This window comes from Equus przewalskii, chromosome 25, assembly GCF_037783145.1.
Source record: "Equus przewalskii isolate Varuska chromosome 25, EquPr2, whole genome shotgun sequence".
Taxonomy (NCBI): domain Eukaryota; kingdom Metazoa; phylum Chordata; class Mammalia; order Perissodactyla; family Equidae; genus Equus; species Equus przewalskii.
Window position 1 is genome coordinate 36,291,910 of NC_091855.1, and position 25,837 is coordinate 36,317,746.

Consider the following 25,837-nt stretch of genomic DNA (forward strand, 5'->3'; position numbering starts at 1 on the left):
CCGCGCTCGCCCATTTTTGCTCGCCCACGCGAAGCCCCCCTCAACTCGTCCGTCTTTGCTCGCCCGCCCCCACAGTCGCCCATCTTTGCTCGCCTGCGTCCACCCCACCCCGCCCCGCGCTCGCCCATCCTTGCTGGCCCGCCCCCCCACCTCCCATCTTTGCTTGCCCGCCCCCCCCACCGCACTCTCCCATCATTGCTCGCCGGCGTCCACCCCGACCCCCCCACTGGCCCACCTGTGCTCGCCCGCGTCCACCCCACCCCCGCCCCGCGCTCGCCCATCATTGCTCGCCGGCGTCCACCCCGACCCCCCCACTGGCCCACCTGTGCTCACCCGCGTCCACCCCACCCCCGCCCCGCGCTCGCCCATCATTGCTCGCCCGCGTCCACCCCGACCCCCCCACTGGCCCACCTGTGCTCGCCCGCGTCCACCCCGCCCCGCCCCGCCCCCCTTTGCCAGCCCGCGTCCACCCCGCCCACCGCTCGCCCACTCTCCCGCTGGCTCTCCTGCTCACTGCTGGTTTCCCTCGGTGGGTTTCTCACTTGCTCGATGGCTCTGCCGAAGAGAAAAGAGCACCAAAGCACCCGAAAGCTGAAGCAAGAGGGCCACGGTTCCAAGTTGTAACATTTTCCCCTCCTGACAGGAGTTGTTCGCTGCACAAAAAAAGTAAGGAGAAAAGCAATATTTCATTTCACTTCCAGAGCAAGATGCTGATACATTTTGGCGCATTTCCTTTCAGTCTGTTTCGCCAAAGCCGCCCATCTCTGTCGCTCTCAAAAGTAACACCCGCCCTCCCCGCCAAATTCCAATCACACTGTGCACACTACTTTGCGAATTACTCACTTTATTTAATCGGTCATCGAAATTTTCCCAGGCTGTTTAGTATTCTTCAACAGGACGTTTTTAAAGTCAAGGTCACTGAGATATAATTTACACAAAGTAAACTTCGTTCTTCTAGAGCATACTTCTATGAGTTTGGGCAAACTGTTACAGTCGCGGGACCACCAGCTCACATACAGAACATTGTCGTCACCCGTGCCCCCACCCGCTCCTTCGTAGCCAGCCCTCCCTGGACCCCAGACCCTGGCCACCACTGATCTGTTTTTCGTCCTCACACAGTTGTCTTTTCCCGAACTTCAACATGATTTTTACTTGTCATCAAATATTTTGTCCTGTGAAGTTGCCATAGTTCAGTGGATCAGCCCTCCTTTTTCAGGGCTTAAATTCTTTCTAATTTTTGCTCTTACCAGTGATCCTGGCATGAAATGCTTACGGCATGGAGCACAAGTATTTTCTGATCATATATTCCTAGAGGGGGAGTTGCTGTGTCTGAAACTCTGCGTTTCTTATGGTACTTGGTACTTATTGTTAGGATGCTCTCCAAAAATATTGTATCAGTTTCCACTCCCCCCAGAAGTATGTGGGAGGAGCTACCTTTTTCCTACTCCTCACCAACGGTTAGCTTTGTCATTTAAAAAAACCTTTGCTGACGACAGGTGAAAAATGATGACATTTTAATTTACATCTCTTCTTACCACTAACAAGGCCAAACTATTTTTAAGCTTATGAAGCTTATGCAGTTCTCACTTTCTGACTTATTTTCTCCTATTTTTGGATCTTTTTTCCTTTAAAGTGTTATTTTTTTCTTACAGATATGTAGGAATTTTTATAAGTTATTGTATATAACTATCTTAATCCAGTCTCACAGATGTTGTGAAGTTTTGTTTCCAGTTCATCACTGTCTTTTTTGGGGTAGGAGGGGGTCAACGCAGAAAAGTTTTTAAAATTTATGCAAATTTGCCAATATTTTACTTTAGTATTTTTGTCTTTGTGTGCCTAAAAAGCCTGTTCTCACTAGCTCTCAGATACATCATCACCTGTATTTTCTTTAAAGTCTTCTGGGATTTGCCTTTTCTTTTGGTGAGGAAGATTGGCCCTGAACTAACATCTATTCCAGTCTTCCTCTTTTTTGTATATGGGATGCTGCCACAGTGTGGCTTGATGAGCAGTATGTAGGTCTATGCCCAGGATCCAAACCCTGAACCCTGGGCTGCCGAAGCAGAGCTTGGGAACTTAACCACTAGGCCACCGGGCTGCCCTGAGTTTGACTTTTCAAAATAAACTTTTTGATCCATCTGGAATTTAGTTTGGTACATACAGGGTGCTTTACATATCTATATATGTCTTAGCCAGTTGTTCCAAAATCATTTATTAAATCATCTTTCATTTCTTCTTGGATTTGAAATTACATCCTTATATTTAAAATTCATATAATAGTATATATGTCTGTTTTGGAATTTTGTATTCTGTCCCACCGAGCTCTCTCTCCTGGCAACAATACCATACTGTTTGGTTTTGTTTTTTAAAGATTGGCACCTGAGCTAACAACTGTTGCCAATCTTTTTTTTTTCTGGTTTTTCTCCCCAAATCCCCCAGTATATAGTTGTATATTTTAGTTCTGGGTCTTTCTAGATGTGGCATGTGGGACGCCACCTCAGCATGGCCTGATGAGCAGTCCCATGTCCATGAAACCCTGGGCCGCCGAAGCAGAGCACCTGACTAACCACTCAGCCACGGGGCCAGCCCCCTCCTTTTTTTCCCCATACTATTTTAATGTTTATAAATTTAATATTTGATTTAAAGTCTTACTGTGCTCATTTTGATTTAGGTTTAAAATAATCCTCTGACTCTTTCTACCTATGAATTCTTCAGATGAACTTTTAAAATATTTTTTCAATTTCCAAAAAAAAGTTCTTTGCTATTTTGATTGAAATTGAGCTATTTTTTTTTTTTTTTTTTTTTGAGGAAGACTAGCCCTGAGCTAACTACAGCCAATCCTCCTCTTTTCGCTGAGGAAGACTGGCACTGAGCTAACATCCATGTCCATCTTCCTCTACTTTATATGTGGGACGCCTACCACAGCATGGCTTTTGCAAAGCAGTGCCACGTCTGCACCCAGGACCCAAACTGGCGAACCCTGGGCCACTGAGAAGCCGAACGTGTGAACTTAACCACTGCACCACCGGGCCAGCCCTGAGGTAAATGTTTGAATAAATATTTACAGAGAAATATTTTTACAAAAACTGTTCTTTACATCCAGGAACATGATGTCTCTTATCCAAGTTTTCTTTTCTTTCTTCTTTCCTGGAAGATTGGCCTTGAGCTAACATCTCTTGCCAATCTTCCTCTTTTTTTTTTCCCTTCTCTTCCCAAAGCCCCAGTACATAGTTGTATATCGTAGGTATAGGTCATTCTAGTTTTTCTATGTGGGATACTGCCACAGTGTGGCTTGATGCACAGGGCCATGTCCGCACCCAGGACCTGAATCAGCGAACTCTGGGCTGCCAAAGCTGAGCATATGAACTTAACCGCTCAGCCACAGGGCCGGGCCCCTCAAGTTTTCTTTTATATCCCTTGGTAAAGTTTTGTAATTGTCTTTATCTAAGGACTATATATTTTAAAATAAACTTTATTTTTTAAGAAAGTTTTAGATTTAAAGAAAAAATTGCAAAAAGAGTTCAAATATACCGCACACCCAGTTTCCCCTATTATTAACATCTTATATCGGTAGGGTACATTTGTTACAATTAATGAACCAATGTTGGTACATTATTATTAGTTAGAGTCCATACTTCATTCAGATTTCCTTGGTTTTGACCTAATGTTCCTCTGTTCCAGGATGCCATCCAGGACACCACATGACATTTAGTCGTCCTGTCGTCTTAGGCTCCTCTTGGCTGTGACAGTTTCTCAGACTTTCCTTGTTTTTGGTGACCTTGACAGTGTTGAGGAGTACTGGTCAGGTATTTTGGAGAATGGTCCTTCACTGAGATTTGTCTGAATTTTTTCCTCATGATTAGATTAGAGATACCGGTGTGGGGGAGGAAGACCACAGCGGTAAATTGCCATTCTCGTCACATGATGTCAAAGGTACACACTATCAAGATGACTTGGCACTGTTGATGGTGACCTTGATCACCTGGCTGAGGTCGTGCTTGTTAGGTTGCTCCCCTGCCAAGTTACTTCCTCCCATTCCTTTCCACACTCTCCTCGTGGGGAGGAATTCACTGCAGTCCACATTTAAAGAGTAGGGAATTACGTTCCACCTCTTGGAGGATAGAGTATCTTTATAAATTATTTGGGATTCTTCTGCATGGGAGGTTTGTCTCTTCTCACCTATTTATTAATTTAATCATCATTTATATCAATATGGACTCACTGATACTTATTTTATACTTTGGTGCATAATCCAAATGCCACTTTAATTATTTTGTTGCTCAAAGTTTTCCAGCTTTAGCCAATGGGAGTCTTTTAGTTGGTTCTTGTGTGTCTTGACATACCTCCATCATTGTGTGTGTGTGTGTTTAGCATTTCATTACTGTCTGGCGCTATAAGATGGTCCAGGCTCATTTTGTGTATTTCTTTTCTAGTCCTACAATGGGAGTCCTGGTTTCTTTTACTGGAACATACTTAATTGTTCAATTCCAGGATACAGCCGAGTAGTATCAGAACTGTTAATCCAAGGCTACATATTTTTTGTGAAGTTTAAAAAATTCTTTATAGGGGCTGGCCTGGTGGCGCAGTGGTTAAGTGCACACATTCTGCTTTGGTGGCCTAGGGTTTGCCGGTTTGGATCCCGGGTGCAGACATGGCACTGCTTGGCAAGCCATGCTGTGGTAGGCATCCCACGCATAAAGTAGAGGAAGATGGGTACGGATGTTAGCTCAGGGCCAGTCTTCCTCAGTGAAAAAAAAAATTCTTTATAATGATTTCTACTATCCTGAAATGGAATTCATAGATAACATCATCTAGTTACACACAATATACTGCCCAAACTGTGATGCAAAAGAGAAATAAAAAGAAGTTATTTATAATAAAGAAGTGTATATTTCAATAAGTATATGCTCAAGCACAATTATGCCAAAAGATATAATGAATCAGTTGCTTGTGCCCATTTAAGTTGAGATTTAAGATAAGAGAATATGCAACTGAAAATTATCACTTTTTTATATTTGATAATTTGAAACAAGGGCTTAAGAAATATGTCTGTATATTCCTATCCACCTATCAATATCTAATCACCACGACTGGGACAGCTGCACATACTGACTGAGTCAAGTCCCATGAGGGACATTGCTATTGGAGACACAATTTTCTAAAATGGTCAATAACTCTTGGTAAAGTTCAGGACAAATCAAAGTGCACTCTCTCCCTGATTTGCAAGATAATTGTAATTCCTGGCAAATTCAATCTATAATAAAACTATGCAAAAAATACATATAAAACATAGTGAAGTTCTACGCTCAGGTAGTTATGAGTTTTGCTTACATGAAGGGACTTTTGAAATTTGTGTGGATAACTTTCAGTTCTGTTCTGTGTGTTTCAGGATGTCGGGCGTCCCTGACTCCTTTGTGCTGAATACTGGAAAATTTCTCCATGTCTGTGACTACTAAAAAGCTGTTCGCCAATTTCCAAAATGTCCCCTAGGGGGCAGTACCATCCTTGTTAAAAACTACCATCTTAGAGGGTAACAAAAACCTAGGAACATTTATAATTATTTCAAGATGAAATAAGTAAAACCAATGATATTCATATTTTGGCATTCATTTTAAGAATAATTTGTGCACATTTAATATTTAACTTGTGCATAAGAATTTGGTACATGTGACAGATTAGAGTTCTGATTCCAATTTTAATGGTGTACTTCAGTAAGAGATTTAATCTTGTGATTACGAAGATGAAAAATAGTCTATTTTAAAATCAATTTTGTAAACAATATCATCTAAGAAAACTTAAAATTCAAAATTGTATAAGTTTATTTTATTAGATTTATGATTCAACAATGTTTTTGAGAAGGCTTTGCTTGTTAGAGACAAATGCAGTGTTTTAAAAAAAATGGATTATAAATATATACAAACTTAAAAAGAAAATAGGTTATGTTAATAAATATGCAACCTAAAATATTTAGGAGAATTTGATTAAGTTGTAAAGATCCTCTTAGATTTATAAATAGAATATGGAGGTTTTAATTAAACCTAGTAATTTAAGGATATTAGCTTTTAATTTGTTATTTCAATAAATTCAATATTAATTTTAAGACCCGAGCAACAAATAGCCTTTACTGTTTATGAAAGCTGCTTTCAAGGATAACCTAAAACCCAAAGGTATAGCAGCCACCTTCATAGTCCCTCTGGTGTAGTGCCAACTGGGTCTTTTCTGATTTCCTAGAATTTGCAAATAAAGACCATAAGCTTAAACTAAACACAAGAAAGCATTTAACCATAGGGAAAAGATTATTAATTTGAATACGTTAAAATTAAGATGCTCTATTCAACAAAGGGCACCATGAGAAGGAAAACTCGAGTCACTTGGTGGGAGAAAATATTTGCTATACCTATCACTAATGAATGGCCAATATCCAGAATGTATCAATTACTCCTACAAATCAATAAAAAGGCAAACAATCTTATAGAAAAACCTGCAAGAGACTTAAGTCACGAAACGAGGCTATTCTAATAATCAATACCTATGTGAAAAGATGCAAAATCCCACTGTGAACCCAGGAAATAGAAATTAAAACCACAATATGAGGAGTTCTACTTCTGGCTTAGATGTGGAAGGATGTGAAAGGCCGTTATCATCACTGAAAAACAAGAGATCAATGGATAAATGAAAAATATATATATTTTCTTTAAAGCAGGTGTTGACAAATATTCTGTAATGGGTCAGAGAGTAAATATTTTAGGTCACACAGGATCTCTATTCTTCTCCTCCTTCCCTTCTTTTTTCTTAACAATCCTTTAAAAACGTAAAAGCCACTCATCTTATGATCTGTACAAAAACGGGTTATGAGCTGGATTTAGACTGTGGGCTATAGTTGGCCAACCCCCACTTTAAAGTCATCAAAGAGCCATGGACAAAGAAATCTAAAATAACTGAACTCCCAAGAGATAAGAAGCCCTTCCTGGATACAATGTCTGACATCCAATTAAAAGAAATGATGAAACGTACAAAGAAGCAGGAGAGTGTAACTGTAGTCAAGAAAAAAATCAGTTAATAGACACAGTTCCTCAGTTGACCCATATGTTGGAATTATCAGATATATACTTTTAAATAAGTATAACAAATTAATGAATCTAGAAGAAAATGTAAACATAGTGATTGAAGAGATTGGGAATTTCAGGAGAGAGCTGGGTGCTGTGAAAAAGAACTAAATGGAAATCATGAAACCGAACAATACAGTATATGAAAGTATAAATTCCCAGGATAGGATTGACGGCATACTTGACACAACAGAATTGAATCCAAAGAAAGATCAATAAAAATAATCTAACTGAAGCACAGAAAGGAAAAAGATGAACAGAGCTTCAATAACCTGTGGAATAGTATCAAGTAGCCAAACATCTATGTAACTAGTGAGGAGAGAAATAATCGGGGAGAAATAATATTTGAAAAAATGCTGCCTAAAAATTTTACAGATTTGATGAAAACAGTAACTCATTGAACCCAGAAAACTCAGTGAACCCCTAAATCACCTAGGCACATCATAGTCAAACTTCTGACAATCAAATGTTAAAATTTAAAAAAAGTTAAAAGCAGTGGAGGTAAAAAGAAAAAAGAAACATTTATAGAAGGAAAAATAATAACATTAATAGCAATTTTTAAAAAATCAAAAATAATGGTGACCAGAATGACAACTTTAAAGTATTAAAAGAAAAAAATCTTATCAATCTAAAATTCTATGTCCAGTGAAAATCTCCTACAAAAATGAAAGAGAAATAAATATATTTTAAGATAAGCCAAAGCTTAGAGAATTTGTTGCCAGCAGATGTACATCTTAAGAAATTCTCAGGGCCAGCCCAGTGGTGCAGTGGTTAAGTTCGCATGTTCTGCTTCAGCGGCCCATGGTTTTCCACTTCAGATTCCGGGTGTGGACTTACGCACCGCTTGTCAAGCCATGCTGTAGCAGGCATGCCACGTATAAAATAGAAGAAGATGGGCACAGATGTTAGCTCAGGGCCAGTCTTCCTCAGCAAAAAGAGAAGGATTGGCAGCAGATGTTAGCTCAGGGCTAATCTTCCTTAAAAAAAAAAAAGAAAGGGTAAATATGTGGGTTACTATAAAAGGTCTTTTGAATTGTCTTTTTAAGCACATATGAATGTAAACTTAAAAATAATTATTAAAAATAGTGACAATGTATTATGGGATTTGTAAGGTATATAGAAGTAAAATATATGACAGGAGCACAAAGCATAGAGGAGGGAGAATTGGAATTTAATATTGGAAGTTTCTTACATTGTTGGTGAGGTAGGATACTATTAGTCAAAAACAGAAAGTGATAAGTTAAAGATTCATGTTTCAATTTCTAGAAAAAAACACTAGGAACAACAGAAGCAGTCTTTGGTAAAGAGTTGATTGATGCACGAAATGGCATGCTAAATGATGCTTAGTTCACCCAAAATAAGGCAGAGAATGGTCAATGGAGGAAAAAAGAATATATGGGACAAATAAAAAACTAAACCAAGATGGTAGTCTTAAACCTAACCATACTGATAATTATTTAAATATCAAAGAACTAAATACTTTATGTAAGAAGCAGATGTTGTCAGAATTTATAAAAAGTATATAGAACATTCACCAAGATGGACCATCTACTGGGCCATTAAACATGTCTCAGTAAACTTCAGAAGACTGAAAACATACAGAGTACATTATCTGACCACAGAAGTATTAACTTAGTAATCAATAGCAATGAGATATCTAGAAATTCCTTAAATATATGGGAATTGAGCAACACACTTCTGAATAATCCATGGGACAAATTCAAAAATCACAAGTGAAATTAGAAAATATTTTGAATTGAATGAAGATAAAACACTAAAATACGTGGGATGCGACTAAATCAGTACATAAAAATATTTTTTGTACAACTTTAAATGTTTACATTAGACGAAAAGAAAGATTTAAAATAAATTGTGTAAGTTTCCAAATTAAGAAGAGCAAATTCAATCTACAGTAAGGGGGAGGAAAGAAATAAAGATAGCAGAAATCAATGAAATAGAAAACAGACAACAGAAAAGAATAAAAGAGTAGTTATCATGACGCTAAAAGGATAATAAGGAAATGTTATAAGCGACTTTATGCCTATAAATTTGACAATATAAATAAAATGGACTCATTCCTTGGAAAATTAACAAACTGACCCAAGAAGAAATAGAAAACCTGAAAAACACTATGTATTAAACAAATTTAATTCATAATTAAAATTATTCCCACAAAGAAAATTCCAAGCCCAAATAAATTCACCGATGAAGTCTATAAGATGTTTGAGGAAGAAATACTACTAATCTTAAACTCTTTTTTGGAAGATTGCCACTGAGCTAATATCTGTGCCAGTCTTCCTCTGCTTTGTATGTGGGATGCCACCACAGCATGGCTTGATGAGTGATGTGTAGGTCCACTCCAGGAACTGGGACCTGTGAACTCTGGGACACTGAAGCAGAGCATGGGAAATTAACCATTATGCCACCAGGCTGGCCCCAATTAAACAAACTCAGAAAATGGAAGAGAGAATATTTCTGACTCACTTCATGAGATAATACAATCCTGATACCGAAATCTGACAAAAACATTTCAAAAAAGAAAACTCCAGACCAATATTCCTTAAAAACGTTGATGCAAATATTCTGAACAAAATATTAGTAAATTAAATCTATCAATGTATAAAAGAGACTATATCATGACTTAGTGAGGTTCACCTTGGCAATATAAGGTTTGTTTAACATTTGAAAATTAAAGTAATTTAGCATGTAAGCAGAATAAAGAAGAAAAATCATATGCTTATCTCAATAGATGCTTCAATTAAAAATTCTAAGCAATTTAGGAATAAAAGGGATTGTCCACATCTTACAAAATTTTTCTATGAAAAAAATCAACAAGAAACATCATGCTTAGTGCTGATACATTGAGTGCATTCCCTTTTAGCTTAGGAGGCGGCAAGGACGTCCACTTTCATCATTTCTGTTGCACAACGTTATTGTTTATGTAGAAAGTTCTAAGGAATCCACAAAAAACTACTAGACAAGTGAACAGAACAGTATTGCAAAAATCAATTGTATTTGTAAATACTAGCAGCAAAAGTTAAAATGACACCTCAACAGCGTCAGAGTCTTCAAATGACACAATAGCATCAAAACTGTAAAACACTTAGGAGTATATTATCAAAATATGTGTAAGACACATACGTTGAAACTACAAAACATTGCTGAGTGATATTCAAGGGAAGCTTAAAAAATTGAACTGAAGTTTAAGTTGTCACTATTCCACAAATTGACCTATGGATTCAATGCAATCCAATCAACATCCCAGCTGGCCGTTTTTTTTTCCTTTTGTGAATTTGACAAGATGATTCTAAAATGCATATGGGGGCCAGCCTGGTGGCGCAGCGGTTAAGTGTGCAGCTCTGCTTCAGCGGCCCGGGGTTCACCACTTCGGGTCCCAGGTGTGGACATGGCACTACTTGGCAAGCCATGCTGTGATAGGCGTCCCACAGATAAAGTAGAGGAAGATGGGCACAGATGTTAGCTCAGGGCCAGTCTTCCTCAGCAAAAAGAGGAGGATTGGCAGCAGATGTTAGCTGAGGGCTAATCTCTCTCTCAAAAATAAATAAATAAATAATAAATGTTAAAAAAAACAGGAAGAAAAAACAGGTAACATTAAAAAAAATTTAAAAAGTGCATATGGAAATGCAAAGGATCTACAATAGCCTTTTCTTTTCCTTTTTTGTAAAAAAACAAAGTTGAAAGATTAGCACTAGTTGATTTCAAGGTTTAGACTAAAGTTGCGTAACTAAGACAGTGTGGTGTTGGTGTAAGGATAGGCAAAGAGATCAATGGAATATATTCCATAAATAAACCCAAACATATATGGTTAACTGACTTTCAACAAAGGTATCAAGATAAATTCCATAGGGACAGATAGATTTTCCAAAAATTGGTGCTGGAATTACTGGATATCCACGCAGGAGGTGAAATAATGGTCCCAAAGATATTAACTCCTAATTCCTGGAACGTGTAAATGTTACCTTTTATGCAGAAAGGGTCTTTGCAGGTGTAATTCAGTTATGCGTCTGAGATGGAGAGATGTCCTGGAGTATTTGAGTTGACCTCAAATGCAGCCACAAGTATCCTTACAAGAGGGAGGCAGAGGAAGCTCTGACACATGGATGAGAACAAGGCAACGTGACGATGGAGGCAGAGATTGTAATGATGTGGCTACAAGCCAGGGACTCCTGGCAGTCACCAGAAGCTGCAGAGGCAAGAAACAGATTCTCCTTAAAGTCTTTGGAGGCAGCACAGCCCTGTTCACAGCTGGATTTTGGCCAAGTGATACTGATTTCAGATTTCTGGTCACCAGAACTTTGAGCGAAAACATTTCTGTTGTTTTAAACCACCAAGTTTATGGTAATTTGTTACAGCAAGCCACAGGAAACGAATACGCTCCATAAGGGAACAAAACGAACCTCAACCTCTACCTCATACCATACACAAAGTATAAATTACAGACTTAAGCATAAAATGAAAATAAAAGCTGGGGCAGGCCCAGTGGCACAGCGGTTAAGTGCGCACGTTCCGCTTCTCAGCAGCCCGGGGTTCACCGGTTCGGGATTCCCGGGTGCGGACATGGCACCGCTTGGCAAGCCATGCTGTGGTGGGCGTCCCACATATAATGTAGAGGAAGATGGGCACAGATGTTGGCTCAGGGCCAGTCTTCCTCAGCAAAAAGAGAAGAATTGGCAGCAGATGTTAGCTCAGGGCTAATCTCAAAAAAAAATAAGTAAATAAATAAAATAAAAGCTAAAACTCTGAAACTTTTAGAAGAAATCATAGAATACCTTTGTGACCTTGAGACAGGCAAAGATTTCTTGGATAGAACATAAAAAGCTCAACTTTAAAAGAAAATGAGAAACTGCTCATCAGTTCATAAGAACTTCTGCTCCTCAAGGGACATCATTAAGAAAATAAAAAGGCAAGCCACAGACTGGAGAAATGCTCATAATGCCTAGATTTGATAAAGGACGTGTATCCAGAATATATAAAGAACATGTGTAACACAATATTAAAAAGACAAACAACCCAATCTAAAAAGGTTTGAACAAACACTTCATGGTGAAAGATATATGAATAGCCAGTAAGCACAAAAAAATATTCTCAACATCTTTAGTCATGCGGGAAATGCACAGTAAAGCCACAGTAGAATTCCACTTCATGCCCGCCGGAACTCTCCCCTTGTAGCCCATTCTGTGCTGTGATTCCGGGTGGGATGGTCTATCAGTTTCCTGGGGCGGCCATAACAATGGCCACAAACTGAATGGCTTTAAAAATAAATTCATTCTCTCACAGTCCTGGAGGCCAAAACTCTGAAATCAACGTGTTGGCAGGGCTGCACTTCCTCTGAAGGCTCCAGGGGAGGATTTTCCTTCCTCTTCTGGTGGCTCCACATGTCTCTTGGCTTGTGGCTTCCTCACTCCCGTCTCTGCCTCCTTCTTCACATGGTCTTCTCCTCTGTGTCTGTGTCTTCTCCTCTTATGTCTCTTACAAGGACACTTGTGATCAGATTTAGGACCCACCTGGTTAATCTAGGAGGATCTCCTCTTGAGATCCTTAGTTCAATTACATTTGCAGAGAACTTTTTGGCAAATAAAGGTTTCATTCACAGATCCTAGGGGTTCGGGCATGGACATATCTTTTGGGGGCCACCATTCAATCCACTACAGTGGGCAAGTACCCTACACCCCAAGGTCCCCTAGGTGCAACCTTGGGGTATCATGGTTCATTTTATGTGTCAACTTGACGATGCTAAGGGAGGCCCAGGTAGCTAGCTGTGTCTCTGAAGGTGTCTCAGGAAGAGATTAGCACTGAATTGATAGACTGAGCAGAGAAGATCCCTTCACCAATGTGGTGAGCAGCATCCAATCCGCTGAGCGCTTAAATAGAACGAAAAGGTGGAGGAAGGACAAATTCCATCTCCCTGCCTGCACTGAGACATCCATCTTCTCCCACCCCTGGATGTCGGTGCTCCTGGTTCTCAGGCCTTTGGCGTCAGGCTGAATTATACCATCAGCTCTCCTGGGTCTCCAGCTTGCAGATGGCAATCCTGGGACTTCTCAGACTCTGTAATCACGTGAGCCAATTCCTAAATAAATCTCCTCATATATATTTATATATACACCCTACTGTTTCTGTTTCTCTGGAGAGCCCTGACTAATACACTCTGTCTGCCTATTTGACTCCTTTCTGCTCTCTCAAGTTCCTGCCTCCTAAAACCTGGCACCTGCCTTGTCCTTGCCCGCCCCCACTGTGCAGGAAATGGACTTGATTCTGGCTCTTCCTTGCCTGCCTTGGCCCGAGGCTAACTCTGACGAGCCTGACCTGCCTTCCAAAGCTGTGCCCAACAGGCTATAACTTCAGGTCCCTGATCTTTTCTCACCTTGAAGGCAGATCTGGTCCTTGCTGACCCCTCCCTGGCTGTTCCTACCTCTGAAGCTCCTTTCCTGCATCTCTGTGAACTCCACTTATGCTGGGCTTGGTCTTACCTTGGTTCTCAGGGCTACATGTAGCCGGTATCACCAAGCTATGTGACACCAAGGTCCGTTATCACCATGTGTGCCTGCAGTTGAGAACAGGCAACAGGTCATGTCAGTCTTTAGCTGGAATGAGCTAACAGTATAAGGAACTCCCCCCTTCTCTGTCTTTCCTGCTCTTTTCTCCTGCCCATTTCTTTCCCTCCCATTTTACTTTTTCAATTCTATCACAGATTGTATCGGTTCCCTACAGCCACAATAATGCTTCATTAAAAACTACCCCCAAACACATTGGCTTAAGCAACAGTTTTTTTCTTGTGGCTCTGCAGGCAAGCTAGGGCAGTTCTGTTGATCTGGGCAGGGCATGGTTGGGTGGCTCTGCCACAAGCTGTGGCAGCTACAGCAACTTTCGCTTTCAGTGATGGTCTGTGGGTCAGTTGGGGTGACTCTGCTCCATGTGTGTTCCTTCTGGAGTCCAGTCTGATGGGCAGCAGCCCCCCTTGGGGAAGTTCTTTTGTGGTGGTGGCAGAAACATATGAGGTTTCTTAAGGTCTCGGCTGGCAACTGGCATGCTGTCACTTTGACTCCATTCAGTTGGCCAAAGCAAGTCCATGGTCAAGCTCCAAATCAAGGAGTGTGGAATTACTCTGCCCAAAATGAGGCCATGGCAAGGGTGTAGACACAGAGAGAGGTGAAGCATTGGGGCCAGTAACTCAAGCTCTCATTCCTGGTCAGTGCTCAACTTGTACTGTTTGTCCCCCAGGTTAACTTGAATATTCTCTCGATTTTGAATATGTGCCCAGAAGCATTTAAAACTACTGTCTGCAAGGGCTTTTTTGACTTAATTTTTTCAAGCGATCATTTGCGGTTGCAGAAAGCACAGAGGGCCAAGCTGCTTGTAGTTCTTGAAAAAAATAGAAGAGCTTTTTCTTGGAAAAAAACATCCAAAAACCTCTACCAGCCATGAGTCGCGGCTTTCAGGATCAGGGGGCCTGGGGCTCCATCTCCGTGGACTTGCAACATCGATTAGCAGAGCCATTAGAATGCAGCTGCCAGGGCTGAGGCCAAGGACAAGCCCCTGGGCCAGAGCACAGCTTTCAATTCATCTGCAAGACTGCAGGGAAAAGACTAATAAGGAGTCTGTGCCAAGAGCTGTCCACACGTTATCTCATTTAATGCTTACCACAGCCCTGCAAAGTTGGTATTTTTAAACCCACGAAATGGAGCACTTACATCTGTGCAATTATAATACCTCTCCCTGGGTAATTACTTGAATGGAATTTTGTCGAGTGTGACGCAGTCCATTTCCCAGCATTGCTGGAAAATTTTGAAACACAGGTCAAGTACCCTCACCTTCAAGTTATATCAAGAAGCTTGCTTAATAGAAAATCCAGTGTAATAAGAATGTCACTCATTAAATGTGCAGGCAGAGTCTCTGAGACAGCCTGCAGGACCTCCTCAGCTGCCCCCTTTGCAACTGGAGGATGGAGCTGCTCTGTGGTTCTCCCATTCACTTGCCAACTTCAGTCTTGGGTCCCCAGGTACCGTACATGGATACATGGGATGCTCTGTGGTCTGGGAATAGTCCGAAACCCCTCCAGCCCTCCTGGAGGAACGGGGAACCCTCATAGCCCCGAGCCCTGGTCCTTTTCTTTCCATCTGCGTTGGTTGTCGTCTTTGGATATCTGCAAACCAAGCAGGAGCTGTCCACTCTTCAGCTGCCTTTGGTCAGCAGCTGACTTGAGAGTCCATGTCAGGAGGGTTTGGTGACTGGGCAAGAGACGGGGTGGAGGTGACACAGGGCAGGCAGAAGGAAGCACTGGTCTATTTCCTGCTCTCCTCCATCATTTTATCTTCTCCATTTCCCATCTGGCTACAGAGTCCTTCCCTGACCCCTTACTTCCCTTTCACCCCTCCAGGAAAGGGTCCCTGCCGCTCTGCCCTCTGCCTGATGGCTTCATCTCACATTCTCGTACAGCAGCAGTGTGACACTGTTCTCTAGTTGAGGAAACAAGGCCCCAGCAGCGCTCCGAAGGCCACAAGGCAGTCAGTGGCAGAGACGAATTTGAACTAAGAGCTCCAGCCTCCAAACTGCACATTCTCCTCCCCTCTGCCCCCATAGCACACTTATGTATGCATATCACAATGCTTCTCAAACAAATCGCTGGGCATCTTGGTCTGGAGAGGGGCCTAGGATTCTGCATTTCTAACAAGCTCCCAGATGATGCTGATGCTGCTGGTCCATGGACCAGACTTTGAGTAGCCACAGTATATAGTGTTTTATGAAGAACTTCTACACGTATTATTGCTCTTGATCCTTGTCACAACCCAGTGAGGTTGGCAGGGCAGGAGCTAGTGCATTTATATTTTACAGCTGAGGAGGCGGAAGTCCAGAGAGTTGGCATGACATGTTTGCAGCCTCCTGGGTAGCAAGCAGGAAACGTATCAAGGAAATGGAACCAGGCTCCTGATCAGGAACCCGATGCCTGATTCACCATGCTGCTCAACTGCTAAGTTGTAGCTGCGTGTAGCTGTGGACTGCAGCCTGCCAGGTACAGCTCTGCAGGTGCTGCAAACCATCCTGTGTGTTGAACATCACCCACATCTCTCCTTGAGAGCAGCCTTGAAATTGTGGTGACTGTCCTATTATTCCGAGGTCCCATTGTTCCTGGCCTAGTGAGGTGCCCCAGTAAAGTGAAAGCCTTTGGAAAAGGTGTGTGCGGCCGTAGGGGGAGAGCACACACACATCTCAGAGGGCAGAGCTCCCCGTTTCCCTGCGGGATCAAGTTTGTTTTGTGGGCTGTCCTTGGTAGTGGAAATGGGCCATATGAATTATACATTGAAATAATAGAGGCTGCTGCAATCTGCCGGAAGTTCTGCCATGGCCGAGATGAGGGATTTCTTTGCTCAGGAACCATGGGCTGTACCGAGGGCACAGAGAGAATTTAAGAGGAAGGGGAGGTTAAGGCCAGGAGGTCAGCTTCTGGATGTCCTGTCAGCAGGGACACATGCTTTTCTCTGTGGTTAAAGCTTGCTGGCCTTTGGCAAAGGACCAACATACTCAGAGCTGCAGATCTTGGGCAGGAAAAGAAAAATGAAAAGGTCCAATCAGTGAGAGACAGTTTCAGCCCCAATGAATCTCAGAATGTTGGGTAGGAGGGTTGGAGGTGAGAGAGTCTGAGAGCCCAGTCCATCCTCTGGGCAGCTGGGGAAACAGAGGCTCCTAGAGATGGACACCTGCCCGAGGCTGCCCAGCTTATTGCAGGCAGCATTGGGGCCAGGATACTGGCTTCTGAACTGTAGTCTCAGCTTTTTCCACCCACTTCATCCCTTTGCTTTGACATGGGCCAGATCTTGTCTGAGTTTTCTTAAGCAGGACAAGGGACTCGGGGTTTAAAACAGCAGACTGTACAGCCGCGGAGAGCAGGACTCATTCTGCACATGGAAAAAGGCACAACCTCTGGCATCGGGAAAGACCCACATTTCAACAGGTGACCGTCACCCCTTTTGGTCCCTGTGCAGAGCTCCTTTCTTGGGCTGCTATTCACCTGGCTTTTCCATATGCCTTGCATTAGAGTGCGTTGTTCATTTGTCTGCTCCTCAGGAAAGGTTCATCCATCGAATGAGTGGATGAGCTGTGTGTGCAAGTCATTCTTCCTTCAGGTCCTCATTTTCTTCTCCAACAAACCTGATTCGACATCTCCCATCTGCCAGCCGGGTCCTGTGCCCGGCACCAGCCACCCAGAGATCAATGCCGTGGTCTCTGCCTTCAGTGACCATTGCTACAATGCTCTTCTGTAAATGACATAGATATTACTATAGCTACCCTTTCTAGCACAGTGCTTCTCAAAGCGCCCATCTGCTTCTACGAAAGGAGCTTCACCATAACGGAAATCAACACACTGTTAACTTCAGTGAGAAAGTCTTACTACGCAAAAGAAAATTCAGCTACAGCCTAAAGTGCGCGCTTAACAAAGTAGTTGATGTATCTTCTAACACGAGGTCCTGTCTCATCATGGACCCTACCATAATTGTGGGCTGCTGGGCTGTGGACCACACATTGAGTAGCACCGTTCTACAGCACTTTCTGTGCATCAGGCACACAACTAAGCACTCTCTCTATATAGTGTATCTATATACACACACAGACATATACACATATACATACGTGTGTGTATTAATTTTATTCTTTAAATTATGCAGTAAAATTGACTTTTTCCCCTTTTTGTGTACAGTACTATGAAGTTAAACACATTTATAGGTTTGTGTAACCCCCACCATAATCAAGATATAGGACAGATCCATCACCCCAAAAAACCCCTCCTGCTGTCCCTTTAGGGTTGCCTTCATGCCCCGTGCTGAACCTGACGATCATGGGAAGGCAGACGTAAGCGGGAAGGCCACTCAGAGCCTGCAGATGAAGGCAATGTCCTAGGGAGAGAAGGAGTGTGGGCCCTGAGGCTATGCAGAGCAGAGCTGAGTGAGGATAAATTCCTATCATCGTGCCCCTTTCCTTAAGGGCAGGACCTGGAAATTCTGCTCATGTCTAACCACAGAGGATCAGGGAAGTGAGGCCTTTGTTCTAGGCAGCCATTGTCTTGAGCCTTTCCTACAAAACGGGAGAGATGACAGTCTCTGCCACAAAAATGAGGTTCAAGAAATGTCTCATTTCTTTGTTTTTTTTAAACAAATCAAATCTGGCTTGGAGATGCCATTATCAAGGTCTGGAACGGGCTGACTCTCGGTCGTACTATGGGGCTCCCTCTGGTGCACCCCTGCCCCCCTGTCCAGAGTCACAGGAGAGAGACCCCTGGTGTTGTGCCTTGTTCCTTCTGCTGCTCAGTGCAGCTGACAAGGGCAGCTCCTTCATTTTCTGAGGGGCACTGCGGCTCTGAGGAGGGGCCGAAGCTAGCCCTTCCTAAGGACCCCTGCTGTGAAGGCCAGGGCCTTCATGGGGCGGCCTCCTCCTCATCTCCTCATCCAGGGCCCATTGCCTTAGGGCGCTACATGGCATTCTCCAGGAATGCACCACGTTCCAGGGGTCCCTGACATATTCTCAGGGAGCTTCAAGGTTAAATATTTAAAATTAGTATGAATTCTCAAATTCCGACTAATAATGATCTTAAAAATACATATACATTTAAAATGGTCTTTAAAAGAGTGCATCCAGAAGAACCTCAGGGAACCCGACTGACCTATGACATTTGGCCAAACAAAACGTGATTATGTACAACGTTTAGAAAGCAGGTGTCTCAGGCAGGGTCCTGGCAAGAAATAAATGACAGAGTCAATTTGGGTAATTTCAGGAGAATTTAGTAAAGAGACTGTGCAGTATTTCAGGGCTGGTAACATGAGGGGGTGTGGGGGGGAGCCACTGTTGGAACATGGAGAGGGGTAAAGCTGTGTGGAGGGGCCTCCTGTGGCCTTAGCCCTCAGCAGCCCACAGGCAAGGCCCTGGGACAAAACAGTCCCCTGACAACACTCTCCTCTCTCCTCCCGTCCCTCATCAGGGTTCCTCATCAGCCGAGCCCAACAGGAAGCTGGAGGCAAGGAGCCTGGTCCTGCAGTCCCTTGGAGTCAGCCTCTGTGGACAGAGACTGGGTCTGGAGAGGAAAACTGACGAATGGACAGATGGACAGACAGATGGCATCCAGCACAGTCCGTGATGGAGGACAAGGATGACAAAAATAAAGGCCAACACTTCCACAGTGCTCATTCTGACCAGGAATTATTCTAAGGGCTTTTCCCAGCTTAACTCCATGACTCCTCACAGGGCCATGGGCAGAGGACACGTAAAGCCAGGTGAGGATTCACAGGCACTCCAAGCAAGCATTTTTTTTTTTTTTTTGAGGAAGATTAGCCCTGAGCTAACATCTGCTGCCAAGCCTCCTCTTTTTGCTGAGGAAGACTAGCCCTGAGCTAACATCCATGCCCATCTTACTCTACTTTATACGTGCGTGGGATGCCTACCACAGCATGGCTTTTGCCAAGCAGTGCCATGTCCACACTCGGGATCTGAACCAGCCAACCCCGGGCCGCCGAGAAGCAGAACGTGCAACTTTTAACCGCTGCGTCACCGGGTGGCCCCTCCAAGCAAGTTTTGATTGAAAGGAAGAGGGAGGCGGTGGATTTGAGCTGGGCCCTGCGGGGGGGAGAGGGAGTGGCTTAAAGAGGACATGTTTACGTGAAACACCCAGACCAAGGCACAAAGGAGAACAAAACAACATTCTTGGATCAAAATGCACAGTTTCTCTCTTGAGCCAACAATGGTGAGTGGCAGTTTGTGTGTGGCGGGCAGGAGGGGAGGAGACGGGTGGGAGGAGTTTGCATGTTCAGACAGGGCTGGGATCAGGAGGAAGTCACTGTCCTCCTGCCCCCTCGGCAGCCAGCCAGCTCTCTTTAATCACGTCCTTTGAGAAGGTCAGGCCAAAAGAAAGAAGCCTTGCAGATCACTAATGCCAATGGTGGTCATCATTACTAAGCTCCCTGTATGCCAGGTGCACTTATGCCCATTAGCTCTAATAATCACTACAATCCTGCAAAGTATACATTATCGTCCTTTTTAAAAAATTTTTATGGATGAGGAATCAGAGAAGTTAAGTAACTTGCCCCAGTTCACACAGCTAATAGGTGACAAAGCTGAGGCTCAAACCAAATCCAGTGAGCTTCCTGTCATATATGTTGCCTTCCACCGCTGAAACAGAGACACAAAACACGTGGAAGTGCAGAAGACCGGAACAGACCATATGCATAAACGATGGAGGATTCGGACTGAGGAGGACAGGAGGGTTACGGTTATCCGAGACAGTCCAGGAGGAAAGCAGGCACACATTGAACTTTGAAGGGCAAGGTGTTTTACTATTAGTGGAGGAAAGGGCAAGCACATTCATGGCAGGAGAAGAGCATAACCGAATGTATGGAGGCAGGAATGAGCACGGTTTAGAGCACAAGCAGAGGCAACAGTCCTGGGGAGAGCAGGAAGCCAAGGTGGGGAGGGACTTTGCAGTAAAAAATATGAGGGCTGAGACTTTGGACTGGCTTCAGTGGGACTTAGGCATCAGCTCAAGTTCTTCAGCAGAAAAGTGACACAATGAAAACAGTGATTAAGGAAGATTAACGTCTAGGGTACAGAGTTTACCCCCACAGACAGGACTTTGAAGAAGACACGTGATGTAGCTCTATAAATTAGGTATTGATAAGAGGCGGCTTTTAAACAGCCAGTGTCTAAGTCTTCTTTCTAACATCGGGTGTATTTTACAAAGGGCTGTCATTCGAAATTTAACTAACACATCAAGTAGGTGTTTTTTCCTTTTTCCGACTTAATGAGTTTAACTGACACTTGTATTATTTTTCTAGAAAACTACTGCCCCAAACAAAATCTATGCGTGCCCACACAGCTGTGAGAGGAGCCGTGTTGCTTTGACAATGGAGATGGTAGCGACAGCCCTGCCATCTGCCCCCTGACTGGCCCGAACCCCCTGCAGGTGCTGAGAAGGAGGGCTTGGTCTGGGGAGCTTCAGAGCACTGATGCCTAGAACGGGCCCGGAGAGCCAGGCTCTGCTTAGACCCAGAGCGGAAGAGCTCCTCTTTCAAGACGTGATGAGAGCCTGGAAGCTGACTTTGATTTGGTTTTTATAAAATGGTCAAATCAAAGCTAAACAAGCACAAATGAGCTTACCCTAGGACTCAAGGAATGAGCAAGCTAGAGAGAGGTGAAACCAATGGCTGGGAGGGTCAGGGGTCATCTGAGACGCCTGAGTAGGCGACAGTCCAAGGCCGTGGTTATTGCACGTCCGCCCAGTGTGAGGCTCTGTGCTAGACAGAGGGAAGATGCAAAGGTGACCGAGGCCAAGTGTCTGCTCTCAAGTGAAGAAGCCACAGTTGCGGGTCCTCAGAGGTCACCTCTTCAAGGATCCCTTCTCTGACACACACACACCTGTCCCATTCAGGAATAGGTGTCTTATCTGGGGCCCCAGAGCTCTGTGTGTTTACACTGATCGCCTTACCGACCACACTGAATTGTCGTTTGCTAACTTATCTGTCTCCCGTGCTCTCTCCGGTGCTGGTGTGTCATCGCTTGCATCAATGTTTTGAAAAAATTGATTGTCCAGTGAAATGGGGTGAAGGAACTTATATCCAGCTGAAGGAGTGAGTGAATAATTTGCAGTTATCTTGAGACCATTTGCTTTCCTAAGAGAAGTGATTTACAAAATGTCCTCCAGAAGCACAGAGAGAAACCATCTGGCTGTGTTTCTGGGCTTCCGGGTGATTGTGGAATTCTGGGAAACTGCAGCCACCCACAGGCTAAGGGGTTCCCAGCCGTCTGGGACAGGCTACTAGGAGGAGACGCCAATCACCTTTGACCCTCTCACTCCTGGGGAGAATGCCACCACGTTCCCACTAGACTTTTTCTCCCATGACCAGGAGAGAGGAGTGGCTTAGGGTAACAATGACCATAACTGTGGAAATATTGCTCTCACTCTTCCGGTCTACTTCCATTGTGGCACCAATCCCTAGGTGTCCATGCTTGACTAGTATGACAGCACAGTATTTGAAAGGGAAAAAGGAGAGAAGATGAATGGCTGCCGCCCAGTTGGTAGGCCCTTGTGGACTGTCATGTGAAAAGTCATATTTCCTTCCTCCCTCCTATATAATCTCAATTCTTCCTTGACCTCTCTGTTCTTCCACTATGTTCTGGAAAATATTCTTTAGGTCTCTGGACAATAATAGACTAGCTGTATAGGTTATGAAAAATGTAATCCCACATTCCATTCTCTAATGTTAAGTTCACTCTAATTCTGTTGGCATAATGAGTTGACTCAAGACAGAGAGCGGTCACACACTCATACCAGGCAGTCGTGGTTTCTTAGCAACAAAACTAGAAACTGTGTTAAGTAAGTCTTGTTTGTGTCTGGGTTCACGTGTATCGAGAGCTGTGGTCGCTGTTGAATGTAGATGGACATTTTGTGTGTGCATTGCTTTCTTCTCTAGACTCCACTGCGGTGTGTTTACCCAACAAAGAGTTTGAAAGGCTGTAATATTCTTGAAATTGTTTCATGGGTCTGGAGCTAATTTTAAGAGGAACTAATCTTATCTGCTTATGCTTATCATTTAACGTGTGCTATGCCTTGAGTTATACCAATTTGCCTGGAGTAGCAGAGAATATCCATTCTTAAGATCTGCCTTAGTTTCTAAATCCATCACTCCCTCTTATTTTCTGTTGCTGAGTGACCTAAGAGACATAACTTATTTCTGTTTTACTTCCTGCAGTAGAGATTCTGAGAGGGGAAGACACCTGTCCAGGCCATTCAGCTTGCCAGGGGCAGGCCTAGGGTTCAGACCCAGAGCAGCCCACTGCATCGTGTCTGTGGGATATATAGGAGGTTTCTGATTTGAGACTTAAACCCCTATATTGTGGCCCCTCGAACATGGTAGCCAGAATGTTCTTGGCTGTCTGTGATATATGTCATGACTCCCCTAGAGCCCAGCATCAAGCAGTCATTGTTCTGGCAGGCCCTCTCCCTGAATCAAGGTGTGGGAGGGAAAAAGCCAGACTCTAGACTCCATAATGTCCCCTGCCTGCCATGTCACTGGCATGTGCTGAATGAGTGAATGAGTGAGTGTGTGATTCTAATCGCACTCACAGCCGAGGTTGACACTTGCCATGCAAGCTGGAGTAGAACATGATGGTTTCCATTACCCAATACTCAGGAGATTATTTGGTTGTAAACGACAGTACTTTTGCATGTTACTAGAGAATTATAGGTTCTCATTGTTCAAATTTTTGTTCTCAATAATTACTGTGGTGACACAGGGAGAGAAACGGAGCTGCCCCCTCTTACGAAACAGTGAGCCAGCGTGAGTCAGGAAAAAGCATTAGCACGTGTTGTGGCGAAACAGGTGGTGACGGACTGCCTGGAGCTCCATTTGCCAAGACAAACGCGATCACAGCGCGCAGCATTAAAGATCCTCGCGTGGTCTTGCTGAGAAACTGTGTAGAAGCACTTGATAGCTGCTTAGTCTGTTTCATCCTGAATGTGAGCCATTCGGACACAGGCTTACCGCAGAGGTGCTTTGAGTCTTTTGGGCCACAGCATCTGTTTATAGATGGGTCTCCAAATAGAAATTAACAAAAGCTCGGCTTCATCCCGCCATCTAACCCACACCGTCTGGAAGTACCTCACTGTGCGTTCTGCATCTCCAAGTCATACTCGGATGTGAAGGCTAGAGAAACCCTGGTGCAAGTGGACCAGCATTCGCTCTCTCACTTGTGTCTACTCATTAAACATTTCTTCTATTTTTTTCTTTCTTATAATAAATACTCATCAATTTCTTGCCAAGTGCCAGACACACTGGGAGATGTAAAAATGAATGTGATTCTTCATGGTGAAGAAGCCCCACTCGGGACACAGGGTCTTTGTCTGTGGGGCACTGTTTTATTCTATTGAAGATTTACTGGCAAAGAAGGGGCCTTCAACACCCAGCAGTGCCAACAACTTAATACTGAATGTTAGACATCACTGTCTTTAAAAGTCTTTCCAGGGGGCCGGCTCCGTGGCCGAGTGGTTAAGTTCGCGCACTCCACTGCGGCGTCCCAGGGTTCGGATCCTGGGCGCGGACATGGCACTGCTCGTCAGGCCACGTTGAGGTGGCGTGCCATATCCCACAACTAGAAGGACGTGCAACTAAGATATACAACTGTGTACAGGGGAGATAAAGCAGAAAAAAAAAAAAAGATTGGCAACAGTTGTTAGCCCAGGTGCCAATCTTTGGAAAAAAAAAAAAAAAGGAAGATTGGCAACAGTTGTTAGCCCAGGTGCCAAGCTTTGGAAAAAAAAAAATAAAAGTCTTTCCATTGCTGTGCCTGTATTTGGCCATCTCCTCTGTCCCCTTTCCCTTGGGGGGTGACTTTCATTCCTGTCTCCCAAATGACTCAGGGAATATCTCTGGTGGCTAGAGTCATTGACGCTGTCTGCTAGAACAGTCAGCACCCACCTTAGGTCTTACTCCCTCTCCTACCTGTGTTTTAAGGGGGAGGAGCGAGTAGTATAAAGATTTAATTTACCCATGGATATAAATTATGTCTCCCACTGTCTCTGCCCTTGCCCCTTTGCCTTAGAGGTAACTTTTGAGTAACTGCAGTCAGTTTTGCTTTTAAAATACTTGGTCATCATATGAAGCCACACTTTTCTGTGTGTGTGAGGAAGATTGGCCCTGAGCTAACATCTGTTGCCAATCTCCCTCTATTTTCTGTAGGATGCTGCCACAGCATGGCTTGACGAGTGGTGCTTGTCTGTACCTGGAATCCAGGTCTGCAAACCCCAGGCTGCCGAAGCGGAGCACACGAACTTAATGACTACGCCACCAGGCTGGCCCCTGAAGCTGCACTTTTTAACAGTTTGTCTATTTTGTTTCTCCTCTTAGGTCATAAGCTCATCTAGGCAGGGACTACATCTGATTTACACCCCTTCGCCTTCTCTTAGCTCCAAGCAGGGTGCTAGGCAATAGAAGGATGTTTTATAAATATTTTTGTTACATCGAATAAGTTTTTCATATTGGATTTGAATAAAGGAGTCACCTCCTTCATGCAACGGAACTGAGCAGGCAGGACAGGAACCAAAGCCAGCTCTCAACCCAGCCTTGTTGAAGGAACAAGTGAATAAAGCCCAGGGAAAAAACAGACAAGTAAGAAATGTGTGATGTGGCCAAGTATATGCCAACAGGGAGTGGCGAAGCTGGAAGCAACTGGGTGCACTGCTTCTCTTCATAGCTTTGAAATCCAAATTACAGAGCAAAAGAAAATATTGTGCTGGCTAACTAACAGAGAATCCCAGCATCAGAAACCAGTGAATGAGGAAAGTTCGCCGCTGTACACATATCGTGCTTATTATCTTCTCTGCTCGTGCACATGCGTTCCATTGGACTTCACTTACAAAACACAAGTTCAAAGATAAAGTTGTTAAGAATTTCAAGATGGTGACAGGAGAGCATTAAACCTCAAGCATGGGGCCCTTCTGAGTGCCGGGCCCTCCCTGTGGGACCATCCAGGTTGCAGGCCCATGAAGACGGGCCTGCCTGGTGATAGTAAGTACTCAATGAATATTTGGTTAATGAATGAACAAATGTTACTTCTTAAGCACAGGCCTCATTAACCAAACTCAATTGTTGAAATGATTCTAAGACCCCATTGCATAGGCATGATCAATTCTTAACTCCATTTCCAGCCCCTCTCCGCTCTCTGGAGGACGGGCTGAA

General features: G+C 43.6%; 1 protein-coding gene and 2 long non-coding RNA genes across 5 annotated transcripts in view; 2 read left to right on the forward strand and 1 right to left on the reverse strand.

Moving 5' to 3' along the window:
• The window catches only part of LOC103562393 (interferon alpha-inducible protein 27-like protein 2), a 38,407-nt gene that overhangs the window by 1,892 nt on the left and 10,678 nt on the right, over positions 1–25,837 (reverse strand). For 2 of the 3 annotated variants that reach the window (XM_070594493.1, XM_070594495.1), the window contains exon 2: positions 515–653. The gene's annotated coding sequence lies outside the window, so the exon portion shown is untranslated. The remainder of the gene's footprint in view (positions 1–514; positions 654–25,837) is intronic. The other variant, XM_070594494.1, reaches the window with a different exon arrangement.
• Positions 556–6,104, forward strand: LOC139079439 (uncharacterized). The gene is made up of 3 exons (XR_011533115.1): positions 556–666; positions 2,923–3,038; positions 5,387–6,104. It is a non-coding gene; the product is annotated as an uncharacterized lncRNA (long non-coding RNA).
• On the forward strand, positions 19,093–23,915 carry LOC139079440 (uncharacterized). The gene is made up of 2 exons (XR_011533116.1): positions 19,093–19,851; positions 20,939–23,915. It is a non-coding gene; the product is annotated as an uncharacterized lncRNA (long non-coding RNA).